Genomic DNA, 14,149 nt, shown 5'->3' with positions numbered 1-14,149 from the left:
TCCAGAATACAAAAACAGGAAGCAAGAAATGTTCTGTTTAGAAATAAATTAATTATTTCAAAATGCTTGGGAGCAACTGACAGAACATAACACAGAAACCATTCCCAGAAGGAAAGTTAGACTTAGACACTGCAGAGGACCAGAATCACATAAAAACAACAGTAAAAGAAGTTGAAAAGATACTCAAGTTAGGAGTGACAGAAGAGTTTAGCAATAGTGCCATTTCCTTAACCTGATGGAAGTACCACATTATGTAATAACTTTAGGAACCCGAACACATTTTCAAAGTCTGATAGCTATCCCATGTCTGGAATTGAGTTCCTTGGGAACCTAGGAAAAGTCAAATGCACAGCAACAGTTGACTTTAATGAAGGCACTCCATCTGCAAAGGAAAAACAGCCATTCTAACCACTGATAGCCTGTTTCAGTGTTACCATTTGGCCTATCCCAGCTTCTTTATAGATGCAAATAGATAAAATAGTGGAGCTGCACTTTCAATATGCTGCAGCATATGTAGATGACTACCGAAAATGCAGACTGAGCTGGAATCCATAGCACAGCAGACTGAGTTGGAATCCATAGCACAGCAGACTGAGCTGGAATCCATAGCACAGCAGACTGAGCTGGAATCCGTAGCACAGCAGATTGAGCTGGAATCCATAGCACAGCAGACTGAGCTAGAATCCATAGCACAGCAGACTGAGCTGGAATCCATAGCACAGGCAGACTTGACTGTACATGTTATAAAAAGTAAACATGATAGGATAGAAACCCAATACTTAGGATGCTTTATAGGAAGAAGGTTGATAGGACTACAACTAGAAAAAATAGAGGCTATACGATTGATGTGAGTCCTTGAATAAAAAACAGGGGAAGGCTTATCTTGGAGTGGCTGGCTAGTATGCAATGTTTGCCCTTAATTTTATGAGTATTGCCTACCATTTGACAGATCTCACAAAAAGGGAAAGCTTATATCATGATATGATGGATTCTTGAGGCAGGCAGACCATTTTGTGAATTAAGAGGGATCCTGTGTTTTGAACCAGTATAAGTGACATATGCTTTTCCTAAACAATACCCTATATGCACATGCAGTAGAACATGATTTGGGAGCAGTGGTGTCCTAAGACATTCATGGTGAGGGGCACCATGTTTGCTGCAAAAGAAGCAAATTAATCATTGTGGAATATATATATATATATATATATATATATATATATATATATATATATATATATATATATATACACACACATGGGATCACTACATAATCTTGAAATGTTGGAATATCAGATTCCAAAATCTGGAGACTATATATCTGAAACCACTATATACCAAAAGACCAGAAGCATGAAATTCAAAATCCTGATGTTCGGAAATATTGAAGTAGTGCTTCTGGTGTTGTGGTTTGTTGATGGAAAGATGGAAGTTCAGGTAAGTATCTATGTGTAAGTGTGTTGGTTAGGGGCTTTAGTGTGTGTCAGTGTGTGTTGTGACTGTGATTGGTGTGTGAGGGACTGTAAAATGTGTGGGTGTGAGTTTCCCTTGTGTGTCTGTTTGTGCGATCTCGGAGTTAGTATATTTAAGTAGGGAGGGTATGGTGGTGCAACCCCCACATGGGGGGTGCAGGGGGGCTTGCCTCCCTTGCTTATCTGTAGTGTAGGATGATATATTTGATTGTGGGGGGAAGTTGTGTGTATGTGTGTGATGTATGTGTGTTGTACGTTCGGGATTTTGAATTTCATGCTTCTGGTCTTTCGGCATTTAGGGGTTTCGGCTACATAGTCTCGAGATTTTGAAATTCGATATTTCAAAATTTTGAGATTATGTAGTGAACCCCTATATATATATATATATATATATATATATATATATATATATAAAATGCAGTGTGTGTGTGTGTTTGTGTGTATGTATGTTTGTGTGTGTGTGTGTGTGTGTGTGTGTGTGTGTGTGTGTGTGTGTATGTGTGTGTGTGTGTGTGTGTGTGTGTGTGTGTACACACACACATACTGTATATATATATATATATATATATATATATATATATATATATATACATATATATATATATATATATATATATATATATATACATACATAGAGAGAGAGACAGAGAGAGAGAGGACTTTCTATTTTCTGAAGTACTAATTTACTAAATGCTGGGTAGGGACTTATAACGAAATACTGAGCATGCCCCTTCACACAGTTTGAGTTATGAGACAGATGGCAAGACTCATTTCTGCCAGTAAGCACTAGTTCTGTAACCCTTCCAATCCACAGCAAACCATAGGTCTTGATTTACAAATTGGAATATCACTTAGTTGCGTGGGTCCTTTGCTGCATCATATTAAGCCAAAAGCTTTTTTTTTTTTTTTGTGCCAGTGCGTATTAATGTTTCACACTTATTTTATGATATGTGGCAATTTGCAAAGTTGTTGCTTTTGTGAACAGTACTAAAGGGTACAAGGTATGAAAAAGTATTCCTAAGTCTCACTGTCACACTTACTCTAGTGCAGTAGATACTAGAAATTGGTTAAATTTCCCTACACTAGTCCATAAAATAACAAATTAAACAGGCATAATTTAGGGAAGTTGTTTGCTTAAGGAACTTTATGTGGATCTTCCCCATTTTATTAAATGCCATCTGCAGCTGAATTAACTGTCTGTCCTGGCCGTGATTTGGAGTCTTACATTATTTTATCAGTAACTGCACTCTACACTTGGGTATGGGGCTTATGCCTTGCATCCCTGTCCTTAAAGCACTGCTGGACCTGCTCCCACTGTATAAAATACTCTCTACAAGTGAAGTAACTAGGAATCCTGCCTAATGTACCTGTCCCTAAGGTATTTCTATGGGACCTCTCCCACTAAACACCGTCTAGAACTGAGCTGACTGGGTGTCCCACCACTGCTTTGGAGACTTTCCTGATTTCACCAGTAACTTCACTCTGCATGGAGGAGATGATTAGTAATGTATCACACTTATTTTAAGATGTGTGGTAATTTGCAGAGCTGTTGCATTTGTGAAAAGGGCCTGCATAATATGCATACTTTGCAAAGGGCAAAATAAAAGTGCTGACTGATGAAATGCTTTCCTACATTTCCTCTGATGGATTGTTAAATCTTTTCATAATTGTTTTTGCAGTTTTGAAGTTCATTTATGATAAAGTAGTGAGTGTACATAAATACATTTTATTATTGTTTAATTTTTACCTACGTTACTTTTTATTTTAGGTCTGAATTGATTAAATTTATTATGATATTATTTTCTTTCATTTTTCTAATTAGCTGTATTTAGATTGTTATACTTTAATTTGTATTCACATTTTGATAAATTTTATTTCTAGACCTTTAGTTTATGTAGGAAACGTTATATGGTAGAGTTTTAGTGTGCTTTTCTGTGTGTAACATTTTTTCAATAACTGAAGGTGACAAGGTTGACATGATTGATTACATTGTTTCACTGGCAGACAACATGAAAAGTAAAGTAATGTGTGTTTGTGTGTGTGTGTGTGTGTGTGTGTGTGTGTGTGTGTGTGTGTGTGTGTGTGTGTGTGTGTGTGTGTGTGGATCTTGCAATGAGAGGGGAATAATTGCTGCTATTTTACAGCAGTATGACTGACAGGTCATGACTTGGGAGGAAAACTTTAATCGATGAGTATTGAGTAAACCAAATATGACTCGACTAATGACAACGATACCAGATATATAAACTACCAGTACAAAATACTTAGCAAAACACATGCAGTCAAAAATTCAGTATAAAATCAACATAAACCAAGAACTCTACATCTTAATAAAGTTACTGTACAAAAATGTTATGTACACACATACACACACACACACACACACACACACACACACACACACACACGCACAAAAAATATAAAAAAAGTTTACTTTACAGATTAAGGAACTTCTTTCATGTCAGAAACTACCAACAGAATTCTTCAGACTTTCATATTCAGTGTATATATTATTTATTGCTTTTGTTTGCTGGGAAATTCTGATTTGCATGGGGCCCATTTTCACTGGAAGCCCGAGGAGAAGTAAATACACACACACACACCCACACACCTACCCAAATATGCATGGGCACGCACAACATGCATTCATGTAAACATAAATATAAGTATATGTGATTTTGTGTGTGTGTGTGTGTGTGTGTGTGTGTGCATGTGTGTGTGTATATACGAGTGAGCATGTTGCAAATTCATACAGATACAGAGAGATATTGATGTACAGGACCATAAAAAGGAAAGGATTTCTGATGAACCTCATTTGGTTGTTACACTACCTCAAGTGCCTGTACTCAAATAAGAAAACCAAAGAGCATTCAAACCATGGCTGTTTACAACAGCACAAAGAGAGCTTTATTTCTTTTTAAATCAATTTATTGCAGATCAATGCACTATCACTCATACCCTCACAAATCATCTTATTAATGATGCACATCTAGGTTGGTGACAAAATGGTGTTTCTGGTGTCTAGGATTATCTCTGTAGTGGTACTGGCATAGGAAGAGTTAATCAGATCTGTTGTTAAATTGTTATTATTTATGTGTATATGTTTTCTAAACTGCATTTGTTTTATGCCAGATACAACAGCATATGACTGTGCAGCTGATTTTTTTTTCCTTGTTATATGATAAGGTAAGTGTGATCTCAAGTTCCTTATCAGCTAAGACCAGCGCAAAATCAGAATTTCAGATAAACAGTTAATGATTTTATATACACAGACACACACACGTATATATATATATATATATATATATATATATATATATATATATATATATTCTTCTGAGAAGGCACCTATCTCTTAAGCAGCAAAAAAGAGTAATTGGCTGGTTAATAAAAATCAGTTAATGACTTTCCTTTTATGCACTTTGATCCAACACTGCTTCCCCTCAGTACTTTTGGATTTTCTTTGCTTGGCTTTGTTTCCCTACCCCACTGTACCCTTGACATCTCTTCCTTTATACTAGCTTTAGCATTGCAAACCAAATTCTCATCTAACATCCCATCTGAATTCCAGATCTGACATTCACCACCAGAGCTGGATCATGGTCAAATGGGGTCCAAGGCAGGGTAATATATAGGCGCCCCTCCAGCAGCCCCCCTACCCCCCTGCAGTAGACCCCACCCCACAGCCATTCCAGTACCCCATTACTTGTCTATTTCTCCTTACCATAAACCCTGCTCAGACTGGTCAGTGTGCACACTATTTTCTTCTTTACATCTACAATGATTACATATATTTCGATTTAATTTAAAACACTTATTTTAAATTTTATATCACAGACACCTTTACACATCTGCTAAACAGAACATCAGAGTCTCATAATACAAACAAAATTAGCATTAATAGTAAACTCCTCTCCCCTTGAAATTCACATTCATTGAAATGGCATTGAAACCCACATTCAAAGAAAATGCATCTTACCAGTGGTGGATTAAGTTTACATTTTGGCTGTTTTTAAACTATTGACTCCTTGCACACATTTAGGACCATGCTCACATGCATGTGTTCATTGGTTCATCTTTCTGATTGTATTAAATTATATTCTTTGCATAATGCAGCACCATGAAACAAAATGCATTCACCAATAATGACAAAACTGCCCATTTTAGAACATGTTAAACATAAAAGATCCCTCAAACTTCTGTCATTACAATCCACTAATGACAGTCAATATGCACAATATCTGCAGAAATGAAAGTCATCTGAATAATTCCACATTAAAGAGATCTATAAATAGTGAAGAGTTTTTTACTAGCTAACAACTTTAGATTTCAGTGTTTCATCTACAAAGTCAGTATTCGCTGCCCTTGAAGAATAACCTACTTTTGTTACATTTAAAAAAAAATGGTAAGTTGCTAATATTGCAGTAGGGAGTGGATGACAAACCAACAACAGCTCCATAGTTACACTGCATCTCATCCAAAGGAGGACACACTCAGGAAGACTGCAGCAAACCACCCCACCATTAAAGTACAACACAGTATCAGCAATCCAACTACACAGTGTGAAAATAGAACTCACAGACTTCTGCATCCAAATCAAGTATGCTACCTGCTGTGCTACTAACACTGCCTTTGAATTCTCTAGCAGAAATGGTAATGACCATTTGCTAAACAAAATTGCTGCATGTTGAAACCAGACATAGCATGAGCAGCAGTACACTTTTCTTCCATTGAAGCTCACAGTTCCTTGAAAATGTACTGAAGCTCATAATTCCTTGAAAATTTACTAAAACTCATAGTCTGGTAGTTGGCGCAGAGGATTCAGTCTCATGTCCCTTGTAACTAAGGTACAGGGTTTGAGCCTGGGAGCCTGGTTAAACTAACTAACCTGCCACTCATGACTAGGGCATTACACACACACACACAGACTCTTCACTAACTTCTGGAAAAATTGTGTATGGAGCATACTCCATTCAAATACGTGTGAGTCCTTAATTGGAAATGTAAGTTTATTAGCCATTGGTCTCTAGGCGACGACAGCCTTGATCACCTAGTGCTGGATGTGGCTCTGTTCATCACTATTCTTTAACTTCACCACTTACATGTCTTATACCAATAAAAGGTAATACTTACTTCAAAACTATTTGTTAAAAATTATCTAAAAAACAGTCTAGTAAAAAGTATCCTCAGTAAATTTTATTATTTCCTCATTACACTGCTAGAGACAGTTGAAGTTGACGCTCAACCAAATCCAGACACAATACTCAATGCACGATAGTCTTCAACAAGCCAACAATCTCCCAACTGACAAAATCCCTAGGGTAACACCAGTAACCTTTACAGCAATGTTAAAAAAATAATAAAAATACAAATATATAAAAAAGATTTTTTTTTAAAAGAATGCTTTTTATTGAATTGCTGTAAAAAGTAAAAAATAAGGAAGAAGACTGAAAACATTCCAAAAGAAACACAGACAAGCTGCTTTCAGAAAAGCATTCAAGGTTGCTTTTGCTGATTGTGATGATGAGGTAGCAGAAGATGTAGCAGGAATCAGCAAAACCAGCCTTGAGTGCTTTTCTGAAATTAGCTTGTCTGCTTCTTTTGAGAAGTTTTCACTCTTCTTCCTTATTTTTTACTTTTTAGAGTGACTCAGTAAAAAGCATTCCTTTTTTAAAAATCTTTTTTTTTTATATTTTTAATTTTTACATTTTAGTCTTTAAGTAAATTATTAATGCCATTAATCTTAATTAATTATTAAAATATTAATAGTTTCACTAATTACAGAGGGACAATATTTTACTTAAAGATTAAGCTTTTTTTGTTCAGTTTTTACATATTCTTTACATAATATATATATATATATATATATATATATATATATATATATATATATATATATATATTTTATATTGTGTGTCACATGGTTTTAATGAATTTTGAAATATTTGGGGGGATTGGGTTGGTGATGTGATGGACTGAATAGGAATTAAGAAGTCAAATCATTTTGTTAATTTGTTCTGATGAAATTCCTGGAAAATTATTTGGAACAATAAGGTATATTGCTTGGTTGATTAAAGTTCATTTTTGTAATAAAGAATTTGTGCATGGTCATCTGTTTGTGGGGTCAACCCTCAGGTGTGGCTATATTATATATATCTTCTGGTAGTCAGCTAATAGGAAAGCAGATGGTGTCAATTTAGGTTTACTATCAAAATGTGGAACGGCACTTACATGAAACTGGGATGGTCGATTGCATGTTTTCCAGTTTCTGTAATGTCAATCCAGAAATGTCTCAATCCTCATTAGCGAGTAGTTATCTGCATTCACTAATACGGTGTCGATGTTCTGTAAACAGATTTCACTACAGTGGGAATCAGGAAATGTACCCTTTTCCTCACTGTAGTCCAATCTCGGAGTTGGAATTTATAATATGCAGTGGCATGGGAGTGCAAGAGGGCTTGGCACCCTGCAAAAATGTTACTGATAACACAGAATTTCAACATTGAAACTTTCGGTTTTTGAATGTCGATTCTGGGATGACCCTTTCTGACATTTTGGTAATTCTGTATTACCAAATTTGAATAATGAATTTGATCGAAAAGTGGAAAATTGTTTTGATTTTTCCACATTTTGATAGTAAACTGTCAATTTAGATACCCAGCACCATATACACTAAGAGATATTAATAGAAAGTGTGAAGAGCCTGCCGCGACCTTCAAATAACATTAAGGGTTCATTCCAATGACATCTCTTCAACATTTTGCAGTGATCACACAACCTGCAAGTACAGGAATGCCAGTAACATTGAATATGATGGTATGGCCACATTAAAGAGAGGGACAGGGCTTGAAGTTCATCCTTTCAAATTTGCAAAATCTATTTTTCCCTTAGTGGAGTACAGAATTTTTATACCAATGAAATGCGTTGTGCGTGTATTTGTGTGTGTGTGTGTGTGTGTCTGTCTGTGGAGGAAATTATGTATGGAGATGTGAGAGAGTGTGTGTGTGTGTGTGTGTGTGTGTGTGTGTGTGTGTGTGTGTGTGTGTGTGTGTGTGTGTGCGCGCGCGCGCGTGCATGCTCATGTCTGTATATGTGTATGTTATTCTGAATGGATCTAGGGTGCGTGCATGTGTGTGTGTGTGTGTGTGTGTGTGTGTGTGTGTGTGTGTGTGTGTGTGTGTGTGTGTGTGTATTGCTTCAATAATGACAAAGGGACAATATTTTACTTAAGACTAAAATATCATCCCTCATCATTATTACAATGCTTTTTATTGAAATTGGCTTACATTGGTCCAGTAAAAGAGCATTACATCATATCTGTATTTTGGTGATTGTATGTTTACTGTTAGTGAATCATCATAGCATGTCTTAATATTTTTTCAAGCCTTTGATGATAAACTTTCAGGAATTACTCCAAAATACCTGAGAAGTACTTATAGCTCATCTTAGCAAGACGTCATTCAAGAAAGCAGTTGCTTGATACCGCCATATTTTTATGGGGGGGGGGGTAGACTGTTACATTAGTGCTGAAAGTTTATCATTGCTGTGGTGAGCTTTTGGTGACCTCACTGCTTATATTTAATGCTCAAAATCATCTGAGTTTGGTGTTAATCATGGTTCTGTATTCAGTTTTTTTTTTCACAACTGTCAGACTCAGATATTTATTCTCCCAGTATATGTGTCTTTTTAAAATTTTTATTGTGCCTGAACTGAACTTTTTTGGATAGACTAAGGGGGAATTAATTGTGTGTGTGTGTGTCTGTTTGTGTGTGTGTGTGTGTGTGTGTGTGTGTGTGTGTGTGTGTGTGTGTGTGTGTGTGTGTGTGTGTGTGTGTGTGCGTGCGTGCATGTGTGTGTGGTATGAAGCCAGGATTACCTAGTACTGTTTTTGCTGCAACAACCAGAATGCAATTTCATTTATGTTGTGAATGTTCTGAGTATTATGATGTGACCACATTATTCTCATTACTCTCTATTATTTAAGGTGCAAGGTGATGAGGTCTTGAATCACAAGTACACAGCATTCATTGCTGCTGTTTTTCCTTTTAGAGGATGCAGAACTATATAAAGTTGAAGAAGACTCAGAATACACCAGAAGTGCCCCTACGCCTGAGAGCGACACATTAGAGGAGGACTTAACAAGTGAAGGTAGCAGCACTGCCCTGCAGAGAACAGTGGAAAATGACATGATCAGACAAAAACGGGATGATGGGGATCAAACCTCTCACACCGAAGTGGGTTCAGGCTCACAACAGCAAAATAGACAGAATCAGCAGCAGGCCAAGCCAAAGCGGAAGCGTACATGCTCGAAATCTAGGCCAGGAAAGCCCCATCTGGCATGAACTGCCTTTACTTATGAGCAACTGGTTGTGCTAGAGAACACATTCTTGCTCTGTTATTAAGTCACACTGAGACTCAGGTCAGTATCTAGTTTCACAACCATCTTAATAAATGGAAAAAGCAGAAACCTGGTGCTGTCACAAGTGCTCCTACAGGTGGAGGTGATGGACATTTGGGTGTGTTAGGGAGTGGTATGGGTGGCAGCTTGGAGTCCCCTGAGCCCCTGACTACCCATGGGCAGGCCATTTTGAGTGCTTACCACATCTGTTCCAGGGCATACACTCAGAGGGCTTGTGTGTTCCCCACAGCTGCCTTTTCTGCCCAGTTCTATATCAGTACTATCACCATTTGTACTGGGCTCCCAGACACATGGAGCCCCAGCTTTCTATTCCTCCCCACTTATAGTTAATAATTGGCTGCAGATATCTACATTTTGTGCCCCATTAACAAATGACAATCCTTAAAGTGCAAAGTCACATTCATCTCTGAGTTATTATCAAGCAGATACAAACAGACATTTAGTGTGCATCCTGCTGCTGACATGGCCCATTTTCAAACTTTCTGTAGAAACATTATTTTTCATTTAAATGTAGTTGATCACATCATGCAGCTTGGAAATCTGTTTCCAGTGTTTGTCCAACACTGCTTGCATGTGCCAAAGGATTGTACCACGTGCAGCTGAACCCTTAGAGACCTAGTCTCTGCACGTACTTCCTGCATTCTCATGGTTTCCTCCTGGTACTCCGCATTCCTCACACATTCCAAAGACATGCATTTGGAGCATTTCTCCCCAAGCCTCCACCGAAAGTAGGCTCTGTCCTTGTTGGACTTCTTGGTCAACAAATGTTAACTAACTAAATAAATACAGATATTCTGATGTAGATTGTTATTGGTGCAGTTATACTTCCCTGTTCCCTTGCTTAAGTAATTAGAACAGTAATAGGTTTTGTTTGTAGGCACAAATGGAAAGAAAATCTGCAAAGCATTTTTACCAGTGCTGTTAATATTTAATACAGAGACACGTATCTGTAAAGTACTTTCCACAGAAATAACTTTCAAACAATGGTGGCGCAGCACTTTGAATTAAGAAAAAAAGGTCGGATTTGTAGGAAACTTTATATCTGGGGGTGGGAGTGGAGACTGAAGATGGCAGTGTGTGTGTGTGTGTGTGTGTGTGTGTGTGTGTGTGTGTGTGTGTGTGTGTCTGTATATATATATATGTAGATATTATACACGTGTGTGTGTCTCGTGTATGTGTGTGCGTGTGTGTGTGTGTGTGTGTGTGTGTGTCTGTATATATATATATATATGTAGATATTATACACGTGTGTGTGTCTCGTGTATGTGTGTGTGTGTGTGTGTGTGTGTGTGTGTGTGTGTGTGTGTGTGTGTGTCTGTATATATATATATATATATATGTAGATATTATACACGTGTGTGTGTCTCGTGTATGTGTGTGTGTGTGTGTGTGTGTGTGTGTGTGTGTGTGTGTGTGTGTGTGTGTGTGTGTGTCTGTGTGTCTGTGTGTGTGTGTGTGTGTGTGTGTGTGTGTGTGTGTGCATCTGTATATGTTATTCTGAATGGATCTGGTGTGTGCATGTATATGTGTGTCTATTGCCTCACTAATGACAGAAGACAATAGTTTACTTAAAGACTAAAATATTGTTCCTCTGTCATTATTACAATTCTTTTTATTGAAATTGGCTCAGCAAGACTGAACCACAGATGAACAGAGAGACAGAGCTCCAAAGCCAATTTCAATAAAAAGCATTCTAATAATAAAAAGATTCCTAAAAATTGCCTGCCTTAATGTTAATAGTATAATCAACAAATAAATGGCCACCCCTTGAATCATGTCTTTGCAACTTAAAACCACTCATTCTGGGAATAACAGAAATCTGACTAAAGGACAGTCATTGTCCTTCTTAATACAGTAACTTTAATTGTGCCTTATAGTTAAACAGTGGACAGGATTCTAGTCAAGGTGGTGGGGAAGCAATACATACTAGCAAAAACCTATCAGCTTCTATCAACAAAGCAAGCTCCACATCATTTGCAACAAACCAGTGGCATAAGTGGCTATCATTACATCTTGCACATAAATGGTGGTCATACCGACATACATTTTTGCATACCTCACATCCCCCCATCATCAATAACCATATTACAACAAGTAATTCAGGACATATTTATTAAACAGGTCCACACAACACAATATTAATAGTAATGTCTTTCGGCTTTTCCCGGTTAGGGGTCGCCACAGCGGAACTCCGGTCCGCTTATGATTGGCAGTGGATTTTTACTGTGCCGAATTGCCAGCCCGATGCCCAACCTTCAAAGAAGGGACACCCATTCACACTTGCATCTACCTGCATGTCTTTAACGTCACTCAACCTCAGGGAGGACATACAGACTCCACACACAAGGCACTCCAGCCAAGAATCAAACGGGAGTACATCTTGCTGTGAGGCAACAATGCTAACCGCTGCACCACCGCAGCTCATAAATGGCTTTAATTTTGGTGCTGGTACTGCTCCAAACCACCTTCTTAATAAAATGCTTCTGTTCTACAACTTGGAACAACTAGACAAAGAACCTTTAAGACACAACCAAATGACAGTCAATAACTCTATACTCATCCTCATTTTAACTAACTTAAATGTGAAATGCATTGACATCAATATGTTACCATTGTTCTAGTAGTCACTGCCCTCTTCTTTCTACTTGGTTCATTAAACAGAAAAGAAAAGACCTTGTAACATCTCCTAACAACCATTCTCAGAAATACTAAATTAGAGCATATGAACCATTGATTAGTTCACTATTTACAGCTGAATGGATCCAAGCACTGCATTTGTCAACTTCTTGGAAACATTAAACTAAATTCGGAACTCCATCTTCCTAACAGTAAAAAAGTGGTTAAGGGGGTTTAAGTGCCCTTAAATTTCACATTATCTAAAACATATGGGATGTGTACTGATAGATGGTTGAAGCTGATTTATGACAAGATCAACCACCTGATTATTGATCCTGGGATTTTCTTGAGAGACTCACACAAGAACTTTGAGATAGAGAAATCAAAATTTTAACCATAGATGTGGTCGACCTTTTTACATCAATTCCTAGGAAAGAGGGTAAGGAATATTTTTTAATGGTATTATAGATGCACTAATTTCTTGAGTGACAAAATTAATTTGATTTATAACTTAATGGCCATTGTATTGGACTACAATTTTATTTACTTTGAAGGGGAATATTTTAAACAGAATAAAGGGGTGGCTATGGGAGCCTTCTGTGCTCCACTATATGCCAATTTAGTCCTGTTTGATTGGAAACATATTAATGTATTTAATAGTGATTTGTATCCATTTGTTAAGCTCTACATCAGATTTTTGGATGACAATTTTATTTTGGGGAAAGGGCCCAAAGGGGAGATAAACAATTTTGTCATGCACCTCAACAGCAGTTACATTTTCTTAAAATGTATTTTTAATTATAATAAGGAAGGTATTAACTAACTAGATACTTTTATCAAACAGACTGAGAATGGCTTCAAATCAGCTTCTAAAGGAAGCCTACATTTAGTAACTCCTACTTGGACTTTTACAGTTGCCACCCACTCAGCCAGAAGAAAAGTATAGTTAGAGCATAATGTATAAGAGTAGTTCAAGTGACCTCACATGAAGAGGATGTGGTCAGTGAGTTAAAACTTGTTGCTACGATGTTTTTAACTAGAGGGTACCCACAACGTTTAGTCAAGGAAATAAGAAGGTGCATTGAATTGGAATGGGGGATGAAATATAAACCACTCCTGGGGGTCAGTTTAGGTAAATGTAGAAACAAGACAGGTGAAGGTAATTATGAGAGAGCCTTATTCATTAAATACTGACCACAAACTAGGGAGGTGAAAAATATTGTTAATGGCAATTGGAATATATTAAGGTGTAACCCACATATTTACAAATTATTGGTCACCCATGCAACTTGCACCTTCAAAACAGATCCCAGTTTAAAAGGGAAACTAGAAAGAGAGGCTTTGTCTATAGACCAACATGGCATGTATAAGAAAGGTACCATAAAATGTGGAACGTGTGTCCAGTGTTCCCACATTTTAGAATGGGAAGGTTTAATTTTGGAAAACGATATACGTTCAACAATTTATTTTGTAAAAGGTAATTGCCAATCTAAATGGGTGGTCTACCTTGCTAAATGTCTGGGATGTCCAGCTTACTATGTATCTAAAATGGAGAGAAGTCTTCGTAAGAGATTATATGAATGTCAGTACCAGATAAGTAAGCAAAATGAGAATAACGCTTTATTTAAGCATTCTAAGAATTGTC

General features: G+C 37.1%; 1 pseudogene; it reads left to right on the top strand.

The window, feature by feature from the left end:
- Positions 1 to 530: 530 nt before the first annotated feature.
- Positions 531 to 14,149, top strand: part of LOC122789844 — a 30,157-nt pseudogene continuing 16,538 nt past the window's right edge.

This window comes from Protopterus annectens, chromosome 15.part0 (assembly GCF_019279795.1).
Source record: "Protopterus annectens isolate FY-2018-M chromosome 15.part0, PAN1.0, whole genome shotgun sequence".
Lineage (NCBI taxonomy): Eukaryota > Metazoa > Chordata > Ceratodontiformes > Protopteridae > Protopterus > Protopterus annectens.
This window is presented reverse-complemented; position numbering and strand designations above follow the sequence as displayed.